Source organism: Camellia sinensis, chromosome 2 (assembly GCF_055761805.1).
Source record: "Camellia sinensis isolate YWXY chromosome 2, ASM5576180v1, whole genome shotgun sequence".
In the NCBI taxonomy this organism is placed as follows: Eukaryota; Viridiplantae; Streptophyta; class Magnoliopsida; order Ericales; family Theaceae; genus Camellia; species Camellia sinensis.
The window spans coordinates 107,226,339-107,238,787 of record NC_138962.1 but is presented as its reverse complement, the minus strand read 5'-3'; the positions used below and the strand labels follow the sequence as shown (position 1 = coordinate 107,238,787).

Here is a 12,449-nt window from a genome sequence, read left to right as displayed (position 1 = left end):
GGGGGCGCTGCCCCTCGACCCCGCCGTGGCGCTACCCTGGACCCACCAACGGGCGCTACCCCCTCGACCCCCGCGAGCTGACCGAGCAGCTCGATTCCGTCATAATCAGCGAAGTGGTAATCTTGAAAGTATTAACATCACAAACTTCTCTACAAGGCATAATTCGAGTTGGATTCGTATCTAAAAACTCATAGCCTCACAGAAATAAAAATGCGAAAACAAATACAACTGAAAGGAGTTTTGTCAAACGGGATTGTCAAGAATAAAAACCTAACAATCTCCCCCTTTGGCAATGCGGTGACAAAACACACCTAACAAATAAGATTCTAATTACCCCAACCCATTACAGCCAACAAACACAAATTTCTTTCTCAAGGTTAAGATCTGCAAAACAGCTATTAGTGCCACAATCTCCAAAACAACTGTTAGTCTCACAAGAGTATATGAAAAAGCAATAAACATATGGCTAGATTATTTTGAAGCATTAGATGAAAAACATGAATAAATGTGACTTGGAGATTTTAAGAATATGTAGCATGACAATCGGAGATTTAAAGAACATGTAGCATGAATAAATGAAAACTAAGACACATGCACCTGCACCCGACACAACATAACTCCCCATTTTTGTCACGAATTGACAAAGAAAGCTCAATCAACTAAAGTAAGATCATAAACCACACAAGCAATGATATGATGATGTAAATATCAGGAGCATGCAAGAAGGAAATAACAAGCAAACAGTGCATAGCAACATGCAAAACAACAAAAGCCAATCTCCCTTACCAAACAAATCCAAGTGTTCATGCTAACAAACTCTTGTAATGATAAACCAAACTCCCCCTCACCACAAACAATGAACAAGAAGAAAACGACAAAAAATAATATAGTGGAGCAAGCAAGGAATTTTTGATTTGTACCTTGAAACACACAAGATTATCCAAGAAGCACAATTACAAAAAAACACAATGTGCACAGCCAGTAGAAGATTCCTCATAAAAGAAAGTGATGCATTATGTGAAAAGCATAGATCCCATGATAAAAGTGTGTGTGTGACTCTTGGAGTTCGACAAACACTAGATTCAAATCCTAGTAGTGATATGAAAGTTGGACCTCCGACAAGAGAATCTAAGGACAACTAAGGAAAGTCAAACCACTAGGAATCAAGGGGTATTTGTTGAGTAAAAGCGGAGGCTCCCCCTCAATCAATGAATCCTTTTTTTTTGTCTTTCTTTTTCACATTTTTTCCTTTTCTTGCTTTTGCACATTCTTTCTTTCTTTTTCACATTTTTTTCTTTCTTTTGCACACTCATTGGTGGCTGACACGCTCAAGAGTATGGAAACCGAACCAGAGAAGTATGGATATAATAAGGATGGCCTGGTTGGTGACTCTGAGGTAGCCTTTTTCTCATGGCTGGACTACAAAGAACAGAGGGAAAAGCCGTGGAGATGCAAAAAGATGGAAGGTGGTTTAAGAGACTCAACATTACCCATGATATGCTAGTATAGGTCAATTCCTCTAGAAAAGCAAAAGATACAATGCCAGAAGTCCATAGAAAAAAAATTGATCACTAAGGCAGAACACTCCAAAATTTGCTAATCTAAGAGTGTGTACAAAATGAGATATACTAATCAAAGAACACACACTCCAAAAAGAGTAATGACCATAGAAAGCACACATATATTAAACATGTAATGGATATTCTCATCAATTCCAATATGCACCAAGGACTACTAAAAAATTTCAAACTTGCAAAGCCATAGTAAGAAAATCTTTTTGGGATTTTTTTATTTTATTTTATTTTTCTTTTTCTAAACAAAGCAAGTTAGAGAACGAACATGCACACACTAAATGACTCAAAAAAAACATACAGAAACCCAAAAACTAAAACTAATAAACAAATTAACATAAGTCAAGTTTTCTCACCCAAACTGCTTTAGTATAAACAAAGTTGTGAGAATTGCGGTTCTTGGGTAGTGTCTCGACGTTGTGGTTCCCTTTCCTTTCAATGGGAACCCGTCTCGACGTGATTTCCAACTTCCTATTTATAGGTCTAGGCAAATGCAAACTCGTTCCATGTTTGGTCTCAAACACATCAAAATCACGAGGTCTATTATGACCCTTAACCTCCTTACGACCAATGAAGTGTCTCCTGCCCCATGAGATGTTAGAATTTCTTCCATCTCTATAAGACACTCTCCCATGAAATTCATAACAATAAGGGCGAATATGACCATGCATACCACAATGATGACAAATAAAAACAGAGTGTACCTTCTTTTCTTTGGCCTTACCAATTCTAGGAAGTTTGAAAAGTCTATCCTCATGTTGAATTTTTTGTTCTCCCTTTCCTTGAGTTTTTGTATCATGAGATGTGGAAGCACTCTCTTTTTGCTCTTTCTTACCACCAAAGCCAATGCCATTCTTCTCATAACAAATTTGTTGAGATCCAATGATATTGTCCAAAGTCTTTGATCCTCTGTTCCAAAGACCAATGGTAGCCATAGCACACTTGAGTTCTTCCTCTTTCTTGATCATTAGTTTTTCCAAAGCAACTTGAGACATCTCGAGAGTTTCAATCTTTTCTTCATATGTTGCATAGATTTGCTATAGATCATTCCTCTCTGTCTCATAAGTCAAGAGTTTTGCACAAAGAGCTTGTCGATCATTAGAAATCTTAAGGGCATCATTCCTAGCCTCGGAAATCTTTTTGTTTAATTTGACATTCTCACTTTCACATGCTTTGAGTTTCGTAGTGAGTTTGTCATTCAATTTTTATAAGTTAAGAGATTCCTTATATAACTTTTGATTTGCTTGCTGAAGTTCTTCATCTTCACTCCCCGAGGATTCATCATCAGTGGCATTCTCAATCGGGCTCTTCGGATACTCTATTCGTCTATTAGTTTCAGAAGCTGCCATGAAGGCAATGAATTGTTTGTGTCCTTCTTCGCCTTGATCTTCGTTGTCACTTTCATCTTTATCAGATTCTGATTCATCATCCCAAGTGATAGCGAGGGCTTTCTTCTTTCTCAAACGAGTGGGGCATTCTTAAGCAAAGTGGCCAAATCCTTGGCATTCATAGCATTGGACTCTTTCAGAGTTCCCTTGTATCTTTCCTTTCTCTTTCTTGGCTATAGGATTAATTTTGAGTTTATTTTTGCCTTTAGATTTATGAGTATGAGTAGATTCCAAAAGTTTAGGATTCTTTTTTAGAAAAGATTTTTTAAATTGTTCTATAAAAGCATCCGTAATCTTGGAATCTATCTCACAATACTCACCAGAATCCTCTCCAACTCTATGAGCACTACTATAAGTAATAGTATCTTTTTGTTTCTTTTTGAAATTCCTATGTGCCTCATAAGTTTGGAGATTTCCAACCAAATGATCTAGCTTGAGGTTATCAACATCTTGAGCCTCCTCAATAGCCGTAACTTTTGGTTGGAACCGATCAGGCAAGGACCTCAAATTTTTTCCTACAATCTTGGATTTCGGTATTTTTTCACCTAAATTGAAGCTGGAATTTACAATGTCACTCAACTTCGCATAAAATTTATTAAAGGTCTCACTATCTTTCATTGAAAGGTTTTCGAAACTAGACGTGAGCCTTTAAGTTTTGAGCGTTTAACCGAAGGAGTGCCCTCATGAATAGTTTGTAAAATATCCCAAGCCTCTTTTGCGACTTCACAATTACAAATTCGACTAAATTCTTCAGGTGTGACAGCGCAAAAGAGAGAATTGATAGCTTTACTATTCCAGCTACTATTTTGGTAATCAATTGTGTCCCACTTATCAATTGGTTTGGAGAAAGTTACTTTATCAACGGTAATCGTTGGTTCAGTCCACCCATTCATGACAAATTGCCAAACTTTTTCATCAATAGATTTCAAAAACGATCTCATCTGAGCTTTCCAAAAAGAATAATTGGATCCGTCAAGTAGGGGTGGTCGAACCATAGAATTTCCCTCACGTATTGAATCCATTATCACAAATCAAACAAGATCTCACTCCAAACGTTTTAAAAAAAACAATAGAGCGACCTGCTCTGATACCAATTGAAAAATCTAGAAATCCCCTAGATGTTGATTTGTGATTATGTATCAATTTTAAGCAGTATATAACAATCCCAATCAAACAATCAAGACAAATCGACACAACGATTTTAACATGGAAAAACCACAATTAGAGCACCTCCAATTGTGATAAAAAACCACGGACAACAGCCACAAAACAATCCACTAAGAAGATATAAAGGAATTACACAGGTATACTCTCAATTACCTAGCGAATCCACGCCCGAATTGAACCAACCCCTATGTGCCTCTTCCAACCCCGTCTTCACCTCGAAATTATCTTGACTATGAGCCACTCCAGAATCCACCAAAGCTTCAGGCTCGAATTCTTCAGAATCCACCAAAGAACAACTCTCTCTTTTGTGTAAAACAAACAGATAATCTTTTGATGTATACTCTTTAAACCATGAGTTGAATACTCAACGAACCATCAAAGAAAACTAGCAAAATAGCCCCAGATATAAACCCTAGAACCCAAAAAGAAGATCTGGAGGCGTAATCCTAGATTTAGAGCAACATGCGAATTTATAGAATCTGAAATTGCGAGGTCCGCTCGAGCGTGGGAATGGACGCTCGAGCGGGGACACTATATGACATGTTCCAAACCAAGATGTACGCTCGAGTAGGGATTTCGACGCTCGAGCGTAAAAACACGGATCATAGTATTTTTGCAGACACGCATACTTCTGGAACTCACCAATCTCTGCTTGAGCGGGAAAATGGACGCTCGAGCGGGGAGGTGACTTTGAATGCATTTTTGCATTTTGCTTTGGGGGCGCTGCCTCTCGACCCCGCTGTGGCGTTGCCTCGGACCCGCCAAGGGGCGCTGTCCCCTGGACCCCCGCGAGCTGACCGGGCAGCTCGATTCCCGTCATAATCAGCGAAGTGGCAATCTTGAAAGTATTAACATCACAAACTTCTCTGCAAGGCATAATTCGGGTTGGATTCGCATCTAAAAACTCATAGCCTCACAGAAATAAAAATGCGAAAACAAATACAACTGAAAGGAGTTTTGTCAAACGGGATTGCCAAGAATAAAAACCTAATAGAACCGAAACTGAAATCTAACGATTGAATGACTTACAAAGGATTTCAGGCAAAATGGAGTTCAGATTTGTGTTTATCAGAGTAAAATGATGCATTTGGTTGGAGTAGAATGCTTGAACGGACATCAGAGGCAGTTGTGAAAACTCGAAGGGACAACAATGGCAAGAGGAAGTCTGGGAATAAAGAGAGATGAAATGTGGAGGTGAAAAGGCAAAGAGAATAAAGAGAGAGCTTTGGTGAATTTGAAAGTACGGTAAGGAGCAATGATTTGAATTCCTTGGAAAACATGTAACAGTTGGCGTCAAATGACGTCAGGCGACATGAGTCAGGAGTGATGAGACGCGTCTGTTGATTTGATAGGTACAAACAAGTGGGGTGGTGACACATTGCTATGTTAGTTTTGATGGCTTTGGAATTTGTTAGAATAAACTGACTTAAAGTCTTGAATTCTTAAACCATCAAGTGATGACCTCGGCCATTAGTGTGATTTCGGTTGAGATGTTAGACTTTAATGAGATAGAACATCCTGGTTCTTAGTACTTGATGAGTGGACGCATGTTAATCCTTGTTTCTTGAAGCTGATAAATCATGATCTCGGTTAGATGAGTATCCTCTAACATGTTGTTTAGTCGACATGTTGAGAGGACGGACGATGTAGGTTCTATCACCTCGGTTTGCCGAGCTAATAGAACATAAGGGCAGTTGTGTGGACATATTTTTGGGTTGTCCACGTGCCCTAGTGGTTAGTCGAGGTACCACGTGGGTGGTCTTGGATTGCTAAGGTATGATGCAACCATATGGGAATCTGAGATATCCATATGAGGACTGAGAGTCCTAGATGATATTAGGTTACCTATTTGGGTAATGATGGACTCTTGAGAGAGTTTGTTCTTATTTAAGTAAGAGGAGTCATGGATAAGTAATATCCTAGAGTCTAATGAAGTAAGACTTCTAGGGGACGAGGGCAATAGTCATTATAAAAGGAAGGTATCTCGTGGGTCCACAGTATGTTTTAGATTGTGAGTTTTGTGATTGAGTTGTTATCTTTGAAAGATAAGTTAACTAATTTGATCGTCGGAGTGCCCCCGAGTGGACGAGCCACCGTGGTTTGCTATCTTCTTGTGTGCAAATGTTAGGCCTCTCTATCCTGCCACGTGCTCTTCTTCTTTGTTCCCTAAATCTTGGAGACAAGATTCGATTGGTTGTGAGGTCAGATTTCATCACCCACAAATATTATCGAGAGACTTTAACTAATAAAAAAAACATATAGGACCTCTTTTACTACCAAAAGTTAGAGAGGGATGTTTCACTAATTTTTTCATTAAAAAAATTAAAATTTATAATTTAAGTTTTATAATTTTAACTACGATGACATAATAAGTCAAATTTTAATTTATCACAAATTTCATCATGTAAGACGCAACTCAATAATTATGCCATTACAAATGAATTATAAATCTTAAATTATAGATCTCCAACCTTTCTTTTTTCATGTACTCCACATTTGTCCATTTGTTCATTTCCTGGTGAAAATGAAATGCTACCATTGTTTTTCAACTATCTCAACAGGGGTTAATTATGTTGTCTTCTATTAGCACTAATAAAGTAATCAATAATATTATTAAAAAAATAATCTAGAATCCTAACAATGGAGTTAATATATACTACCCAAAATTTGGAGGAAAAAAAAAATTATTGACTAAAACATCAATTTCTATCCAAGAAAAAAAGAAGTAAAAAATAACATGAAAAAACATAAAATAATAATTATTTTTCAAATCTTGAATTACAAAAGATAGCAATTTTAAGACATTTTTTCAATACTAGTCGTAACTATTTTTTTAAAATGTTATCTTTTGCCCAAATTATTAATTTTTATACTTTGAACGCTATGTTTCATAGATGTAGAATGTATGGATTGTGCAATTAATTGATCTTTCTTAAAATCTAGAGAGGGCCAATTCGTATAATTTAAAAATAATTAATAAATAATACTAATATATGAGTGAGTGAATTCGTAGGGGGCGATTGCTTCTACATCCATCATTGATGTCTATGAATTTCTTACCGTGTCTTACAAGTTATGAGACTCATATATTTGTGAATTTTGAAACTTGTGAGAGAGTTAGTCAGAAATATAGTACTATAAGCGATGCTCTATCATTTTTGTTTGAAAAGCGACAAAAAATATTATTAAACATAAGCAATAAAAGAGAAAGAGGGCAAGATGCTCTCTACCATTATTAATAATATTATATGCTCTTTTCCTTTTCTCTTTTGAATTTATTATTTTTTTTTGACACTTTACACTTTATTATTTAAGCAATGAGAATCCACTTCCTAAAATAATCTTAGGGAGTTTGAAAGTTGAATTGTCATTCAGATGGTTGCATTCCATTTCATTTTGTTTTTATTTGAGTGAATTAAATGTAAGTTTTAAAGTTTGCAACTAGATTAATAAATAATTCCTCTATTTTCTTCTCCTTATATTTAATTTGATTTTGACCTGCCTATACGGGGACTTCTTTTTTTTTCTTTTTTTTTAAAAAAATTTATTTACCAAAAACAAGTACTTTGAAATTAAATTTTCATATCGAAATAATTAATTTTTTTTTAAATTTAAAATATTTTATGAGGCATTTTCAAAACACGACTTCAAAATTAAAGTAATATTTTAAAAAAATCATTTTTTTTATAATAAATTAGTTTAGAAAAAAAGGACATTATGAAACAACTTGGGATATAAGTTTACAACTTGAATTTAAAAAAAGAAAAAGAAAAAAAGGAGGAGTTTGGTAAGAAACTCTAGATATTAAGTAAATAACACTAATGTGCCTTATAGTTTAGAAAATATACGTATAGTTTCACAAGCTTAACATAATTTTGTTTGATACTTTTAAAGTTTCCATAAAATTTAGTATCATTTTCATCAATAATTTGTTAGTCGTATGAATGAAAAAAATAATATTGTAATTTCTTTCACTTTGAAATGTGTATTTTACCATATTTACTTTTGTATCAGTTTTAGGCACTTTAGCTCACTACTGGAAAAAAAACACATTTAGCGGCGTTTTGGTGTAAAAAGCGTCGCTAATTCTTTTTGTGACGTTTAGTACCAAACGCCGACAATGCAGTTGTCGCTATAGCTTTATGACATTTGGAAAATGTCGCTATATTAGTATAGGCGGCATTTTTAAAAACGCCACCAAATGTCCTATCCTAACAATATTGTGACGTCATTATGGTTTTAGCGATGTTTTGAAAACGCCGTCATAGGTTTTTTTAATTTTAAAAATTCCAACCGTTAGTATGAGGTGTTTTTAGAAACGTCGTGTTATCTTCTTGTTTTTTTTATTTTATTTGAAATTATGCTAATTTTATGTGATTGAACTAAAAGAATACCTATAATAAAACTGAATAACACTAATATGAAATAATAACTCTCATTCAAATAGCAAATGCAGCATTAATTCACTTTCTCATTCAATTTAATATCCAATCACCATTACTCGCAAAATAACATATCCAAAAATTGAATTCACAATTCTCAATCAAAAAATTACTACTTTGTACACAAAGCCACAAAATAACATTACCCTCTTCTCTCTCTCACCACTCTATTTAACACAAAAAATAAGAAGAAAGTGAATCAAAACACCCAACCCCTTAGTCAGATCAGAGGGAAAAAAAGAAGAAGAGAAATAAAAATCCAAAAGAAAGCCCCATCCATCATTCATTGTCATTCTGAATCGATCTCCATGTTGCTTCCCATGGCCTTCAATCGTCTCGGTCTCTGCCAATCATAAAACATAATAATATAAAAACAAAGCTAATAAAAGATGTGCAGTGAATAGATAACAAAAAAAAATATATGAGATGTTCAAGCTACTGAATGTTATTTTAAATAGTCACATAAGGTCAAATTAACCTTGGGTATTTCAAACTATTAGAAAGTACACAATCCCATGTCATACTCAATGAAATGTTTCTCTGAAAAAAGAAAAATAAGCTACAAAAGATTACTAAGAATATTTATGCCAAAGCACAAAGAGAAAATGCGCTACACACGTCACACCATCAGTAACAAAGGCAACTAAAACACGCATTTACTATGTTAACATGAATGCAAATACAAATTTGAAAAATATTACAATACTCTTCCAAATATTAATATGAACTGCCTAGAAGTTACAATATAATGTTAGTACAAAAAAATGCATAAAATATTCTACTTCAATTAATGCACAAATTACTTAAAATCGAAAGTTTTCCACTTCAGACACAGTATTTAGTTCCTAAGATAACACAGGTTTCTCAGCACGAAAACAACAACCAACTCAATGAAAACCACCTATATGGCTTGGGATATAATCAGAATGTTCTAAAACACATTTGTCCACATGAGCAATATATCATTATGTATAATAAAAGCTTATACATGGAGAATAGAGAAGAAATTCTCTATGTCTGTACTAATACCAGATGAACCAACCACTATTGCCAACTAAAGCAAACTATCCGAAAGCATTAACTCAAGGTTGCAACACATGCATTTCAGCTCATTCCGACCTGAAGAAACTCTGTATGTCTATACAACACATGCCCAAATATTAATATGAACTGCCTAGAAGTTACAATATAATGTTAGTACAAAAAAATGCATAAAATATTCTACTTCAATTAATGCACAAATTACTTAAAATGGAAAGTTATCCACTTCGGACACAAAAGCATGTAGTTCCTAAGATAACACAGGTTTCTCAACGCGAAAATGACCAACTCAATGAAAACGACCTGTATGGATTGGAACATAATCAGAATGTTTTAAAACACATTTGTCCACATGGTGCAAACATAGTTCAAATGTAAACGAAAAGAAAAAACAGATTATACCACCAGAGACTTACCCAAAGAATGGAAATAAATGACCGGCCAGAGCCTAACCCTCTCTATCAAAAGGTTTTTAATTGCGACATGGTCACAGAATTCTAAAATAGATTATTTAGGCCCAAAATTGACACCTTAGTTAGGCAGATCAAAAAACATCCACCATGTCTTAGATTTGCACTGAAGCAACAGGTTATGAAAATCCCAAGACAACTAATATATGTCACAGCACACACAAAATGAATATCCTTGTTCATTCTTGTATTGAATAAAAGTACAACAAACAGGGAATGACAGTAGAAAATCAGGTGGACTCAATTCTTCAAATAGGAAAACTTAAAGATGAATATTTTAATCTATATGCTGTAATTGTATCAAATACCTTTATCCGTGTTTGCCCAGCAATGCCTTTCACCACACCAAGAGGAAGGCCAACTGACTCTAGCACAGATCCTTGTTCAATATGAAGCTGAAACAAGAAATTAACGGAATAACAATATAACAATTCACAGAAAAAAAATTTACGTTTGGTTTCGTTTTCTGAATTTTTTTTTTAAATATACATTCAGGTTTGACAACGATAAATACCAAAAATATATTTTCACCCCCAAAAGAGAAAAACATATGAAAATGAGGAGTGTTTAAGATATTTTCATTTTTTCCCCCACCAAACTAGTGTTTAATTTTTTTTGAAATTTTTTCAACAAACATTCCCAAATTGAAGTCAAACAGAGAAAGTTGTGTAGCTGAATAACCACAAGATATTCAACATGGGCTGAATACCTCGATATAATCCCAAACAAACTCCGGATCATACTTTAGCTCAAAGAAGTTTTCCTCGGAAATTTCTATAGAGTTCTCTTTTAGAACATTTTGCACTGTCAGACCACTGAACAAAGTCTACTTGTCAGTTTACTTAGAACAAGCAGCGTTACAACCAATTAGTAAGAAAGTAGATTGAAATCTCACTCCCTCCTTATCACTAAAAGCAATCACCTGCAAGGTTCAAGCGTAGTGTAAACATGATGTTATAGGTCCTAACTAAATGTCATAACAACCCCATATAATTCCATTTTCAAATTTTAGGTTTATCAAAGAACGTCTACTCTGTAAACCAACGCAAACAAAAAAAGGCGGGAAGAAAAAGAAAAAGAAAATCAATTTTGAGTACAATTGTTTTGGGTGGCATACGTAGGTGAGTAAATTTTAAATAGTTACCATGATTATAATCCTTATATTAGTAGTCTTATTATTTTTACATCATTGCTAATCACAAGCCGCCAGCAATTCTATAAATAACCTTGGGGAAACATTGATATGCAAGATGGATATATTGATTCTTAAAAGAAAAAAATAAGGTAGCAATACAAAGGAAAAGAAAAAAATTCTACATTGAAGAGAGAACATACAAAGATGCAAGTTTCTACAAGAATCTAGAGAGACAAAGCAGATATGATATTACCATGCTAGCAAACTAAATTAACCAATAACATATGGAGAAGAGAATCCGTTAGTTTCCTCGGATTACAAGGCTGGCATTATAGAGAACAAGAAGGTTAAGAAATATAACCTTAGCCAGTTCCTCCCCTTCATTTTCTGCTACAGCCTTTGTGTTAGCCTTAAAACTTGTCTTGGCAACACTTATCTCAAACCCCTCTATTTCAGCTCTCTCCCTTGCTTGAGGCTGCAAAATTTCAGATGTTAGTCAACTATAGGTAAATTACAAGAATATGGTGGGTAAGCTTTTTTATTTCACTACCCAATAAGAACAAAAGAGAGAATAAAAATGCACACATCCCTTTTTAATTATTTTCTTCTATTTGTGGGTTTGGTATGGGAATTGGAAAATTTGATATTCACCTTTGTGAGTCCAACCATACTAATTTCTGGGTGAGTGAAACAAGCTGCTGGAATGCTCAAATGGTTGAGCACGTGATCTTTTCCACTGACTTGTTCAACAACTATATGAAAAGAGCAACGCTAAATATGCAATAGGTGTAAAATGTAAGCATATAGCCTGAAGTAGCAAATAGCCAGGTAATAACCACATACCAGAAATCCCTTGTGCACTGGCAGCATAAGCAAGCATCATTTTCTCATTTGCATCACCAATACAATACAAGTGAGGAACCTAATGGTAGAAGTATTATTTCAAGAACCAGTTGCAAAACCATACAGAAAATTGTGTTCATGACGGAATGTATAGATAACAAATCAGATTGCCATTTGCGTGAATAACTTGCATACGCTCATCTACTAGAACAAAACCCTGTTGTGTCACCACATTGATCTACAGAAAAACCAATACAACACTTGAAACACATCTTAACAAGATTCTATTGCACCACAAAACACTTAAAAACTACATTATGGGTTTAAATTATAGTCTTCCCCTGTTTTAGATTGTGCTCCTACCAAATAACCCATAGAAGTGAAAAGAAGAC

General features: G+C 34.8%; 1 long non-coding RNA gene across 1 annotated transcript; it reads right to left on the bottom strand.

The window, feature by feature from the left end:
• Nucleotides 1–11,612: 11,612 nt before the first annotated feature.
• LOC145819642 (uncharacterized) lies at nucleotides 11,613–12,207 on the bottom strand. The gene is made up of 3 exons (XR_014360405.1): nucleotides 12,058–12,207; nucleotides 11,866–11,966; nucleotides 11,613–11,689 (listed from the first exon to the last, which is right to left on the bottom strand). It is a non-coding gene; the product is annotated as an uncharacterized LOC145819642 (long non-coding RNA).
• Nucleotides 12,208–12,449: the final 242 nt, after the last annotated feature.